The 4,098-nt window shown below is 63.6% G+C and overlaps 1 non-coding gene across 1 annotated transcript; it reads left to right on the top strand.

Annotated features, from left to right (window-relative positions):
- The first annotated feature begins 1,187 nt into the window (after nt 1-1,187).
- Nucleotides 1,188-1,306, top strand: LOC131870413 (5S ribosomal RNA). Its single transcript, XR_009368724.1, has one exon. It is a non-coding gene; the product is annotated as a 5S ribosomal RNA (ribosomal RNA).
- The last annotated feature ends 2,792 nt before the right edge of the window (nt 1,307-4,098 follow it).

The raw sequence follows: 4,098 nt of genomic DNA, 5'->3' as shown, positions 1-4,098 counted from the left end.
GCGTGCCAAGGTGGGTCATAGGGTGGGTGCCAAGGTGGGCACCAGGGTGGGTGTGCACCAACCCTAGCCAGGGTAGGTCACGGGGTGGTTGTCGGGGTGGGCGTCAAGGAGCCAAGGTGGGTGGCAAGTAGCCAAGTTGCGTGCCAAGGTGGGTGTCGGGGTGGGTGCCAAGGATCCAAGGTGGGTGCCAAGGAACCAAGGTGGGTGTCTGGGTGGGTGCCGAGGTGGGAGCCAGGGTGGGTCCCAAGGTGAGTGCAAAGGTGGGTGCCAGGGTCAAGGTGAGTGCCAATGTGGGTTCCAAGGTGCCAGGGTCAGGGTGAGTGCCAATGTGGGTTCAAAGGTGCTAAGTTGGGTGCGAGGTTGGGTGCGAGGGTGGGTGGGTGCCAAGGTGTGCTAGGTGGAAGCCCGGGTGGGTCGGCATCCCATGGGTGTCGAGTTGGGTGCCTGATGGGTGCTTCTTGTCAAGTTTTAGTCGTCGGGACTCATTTCGAGCCTTAGAGGTCGTTTCTTGTCCGGTTGCCCTGTCTTTGACCTGGGAACCCAATTTTGGTCCTCGGGTCCCATTTTTTTTTGTCTCGCATCCCACTTTTGGCCTGTGGCCTTTTCGGGGTCGATTCTCGTTTTGGGCATCAGAGCATGTTTCTTCTCCTAAAACCCAATATTTGTTTATTAAGTCTCGGAACACATTTTTGTTCTCGTGGACCCATCATGGGTCTTGGAACGCATTTGTGGTCCTTGGGTCCCATTTTGCATCCCGAAACTTGTGTTTTGGTGCTTGATCCCTATTTTGGGTGCCCACCTTGCACCAAGTGCGCACCCGGGGCAAACCGAGCGCCTTGGTGCACCGGGGCAAGATCGAGCGTGCACCCGAGGCGCCCCGAACATGCACCAAGGTGCACTCGGCCCACATGTGAGCGCAGGTCGTTGCGCCCGAGGTGGTGTGTGGGCACCGCGTTGCAGACGGGACACTGCACGCACACGACGCCCCCTCCAGGTGCACGCACGTAGGCCGGGCCGGGTGCACACCCGACGCCCTAGCAAGGTGCGCGCACCCGGGCAGGGCTCACACTTGGCGAACGGGGCGCACTTCGCGAGGGAGGGTGTGCACCTCGACGGGGGTGGGTGGCCGGGGTGGATTCGCACGTGGGTCGCGGTTTGCTAAGTACACACTGCGACAAGCTCATAACGGGTGCGATCATACCAGCGTTAGTGCACCGGATCCCATCAGAACTCCGCAGTTAAGCGCGCTTGGGCCGGAGTAGTACTGGGATGGGTGACCTCCCGGGAAGTCCCGGTGTTGCACCCTTTTTTAGTTTTTCGCCGGGCGTCGCAATGCTATTTGAATAAACCTTTTGCCCGTTTGCGTTCTCGTCGGGGCCGGGCCGGGCCGGGGTGCGCTGCCCGCACTACCGCGCGCGCGGGGGCGACACCGAGCGCGCACCCGAGGCGCCCCGAGCACACAGGCCACGGTGCAACCCGGGCGTTGTGCGCGCACCCCGGTGCGCCCGAGGTGCTGCGCGCGCACCCAGGTGAAATCGGTGTGCACCTCGGCCAGTGCGCGCTCGGTCGAGTCGCGCACGTTGGCCAAGGTGCACGGTGATGTTTCTTACTCTAAGGTTCCGCACCAGACGCCCGGGACAGGTGAGCGAAGCTGGGCGGGGCCGGGTGCGCGGCCGGGGCAGGTGCACGCAGCTGGAGAGAGCTTTGGAGCACACTTCGGAGCGCACCAATGATGCGCTCCATTCAAAAGTTTCCTGAAAAGGCAAAAAAAGTTGAGATTATAGAATTTCCCACTTGAGAGATTGTAAAAAAAAAAAATTTAAAATGAAGGAAACGCGGGTGCCAAGGTGTGCGCAGCCCAGCCAAGGTGTGCGCACCAAGGCGCCCACCCTGGCGAAGGTGCACGCAAGGTGCGCACCCGAGGCAAACCGGACAATTAACCCAACTTTCGACTTCGCGCGCACCTTGGAGCGCACTTCGGAGCGCTCCTTGGTGCGCACCAATCTTGGGCACCTCGGAGTGCACCATGGCGCCCACCAAGGTGCGCACCCGGGGCAAACCGAGCTCCGACTTCGTGCGCACCTTGGAGCGCACGAAAGGTGCGCACCATGGCGCCCACCAAGGTGCGCAGCCCAGCCAAGGCGTGCGCATCAAGGTGCGCACCCTGGCGAAGGTGCGCACCCGGGGCAAACCGAGCTCCGACTTCGTGCGCACCTTGGAGCGCACAAAAGGTGCGCAACCCAGCCAAGGTGTGCGCACCCCGGTCAAACCGAGCTCCGAATCGTGCGCACCAGAGGTGCACGCCATCGTGCGCACCTTGGAGCACACTTCGGAGCCCTCCTTGGTGCGCGCCGATGTTGCGCACCTCGGAGCGCACCCGGGGAAAACAATGCAATTAACCCGACTTTCGACTTCGTGGGCACCTCGGAGCGCTCTCGGGTTCGCACCTCGGAGCACACCGAGGTGCCCACCCTGGCGAAGGTGCACGCGAGGTGCGCACCCGGGGCAAACCGGGCTCCGACTTCGTGCACGCCGCACCTTGGAGCACACTTCGGAGCGCTCCTTGGTGCGCACCAGGGCGCGCAACCCAGCCGAGGTGCCCACCCCGGCGAAGGTGCACGCGAGGTGCGCACCCGGGGCAAACCGGGCTCCGACTTCGTGCACGCCATGGTGCCCACCGCGGCGAAGGTGCACGCGAGGTGCGCACCCGGGGCAAACCGGGCTCCGACTTCGTGCACGCCGCACCTTGGAGCACACTTCGGAGCGCTCCTTGGTGCGCACCATGGTGCCCACCAGGGCGCGCAACCCCGCCGAAGGTGCACGCGAGGTGCGCACCCGGGGCAAACCGGGCTCCGACTTCGTGCACGCCGCACCTTGGAGCACACTTCGGAGCGCTCCTTGGTGCGCACCATGGTGCCCACCAGGGCGCGCAACCCCGCCGAAGGTGCACGCGAGGTGCGCACCCGGGGCAAACCGGGCTCCGACTTCGTGCACGCCATGGTGCGCACCGCGGCGAAGGTGCGCACCCGGGGCAAACCGGGCTCCGACTTCGTGCACGCCGCACCTTGGAGCACACTTCGGAGCGCTCCTTGGTGCGCACCAGGGCGCGCAACCCAGCCGAGGTGCCCACCCCGGCGAAGGTGCACGCGAGGTGCGTACCCGGGGCAAACCGGGCTCCGACTTCGTGCACGCCGCACCTTGGAGCACACTTCGGAGCGCTCCTTGGTGCGCACCATGGTGCCCACCAGGCCGCGCAACCCAGCCAAGGTGTGCGCACCAAGGTGCACGCGAGGTGCGCACCCGGGGCAAACCGGGGTCCGACTTCGTGCACGCCGCACCTTGGAGCACACATCGGGGCGCTCCCGGGTTCGCACCGGCGTTGCGCACCGTGGTGGGCACCTCGGAGCACACCAAGGTGGGCAGCGAGGTGCGCACCTTTGATGCGATGCCTTCACTAATTTCCATAAAAGGCAAAAAAAAAACGAGATTTTAAAATTTCCGTTTTGAAAGATAGTGAGAAAAAGGGAATGCTGGTGCCATCTTGAGCCCGCCCTGGTGCGCAGCCCAGCCAAGGTGTGCGCACCAAGGTGCCCACCCTGGCGAAGGTGCGCGCCCGGGCAATTAACCCAACTTCCAACTTCGCGCGCGCCAGGGTGGGAGCGCACCCAACAACCGGGCCTGGGAAGAGCCAATGCGAGAAACCCCACCAAACGCTTTGACAAAAAAAGAGGGGGCGCTCCAGTAACCCCGCTTCGGAGCGCACCCTGGGCAAACCCAGCCAAGGTGCCCACCCCGGCCAAGGTGCAGGCGAGGTGCGCACCCGGGGCAAACCGGGCTCCGACAACGTGCACGCCGCACCTTGGAGCACACTTCGTAGCGCTCCCGGGTGCGCACCTCAGAGCACACCAAGGTGGGCAGCGAGGTGCGCACCTTTGATGCGCTGCCTTCACTAATTTCCAGAAAAGGCAAAAAAAAAAGGAGATTTTAAAATTTCCGTTTTGAAAGATAGTGAAAAAAACGGAACGCGCGTGCCATCTTGAGCCCGCCCTGGTGCGCAGCCCAGGTAAGGTGCCCACCCTGGCAAAGGTGCGCACCCGG

Source organism: Cryptomeria japonica, unplaced genomic scaffold, assembly GCF_030272615.1.
Source record: "Cryptomeria japonica unplaced genomic scaffold, Sugi_1.0 HiC_scaffold_325, whole genome shotgun sequence".
Taxonomy (NCBI): Eukaryota; Viridiplantae; Streptophyta; class Pinopsida; order Cupressales; family Cupressaceae; genus Cryptomeria; species Cryptomeria japonica.
The sequence above is the reverse complement of the archived record's forward strand: the minus strand, read 5'-3'. Positions and strand labels throughout refer to the sequence as shown.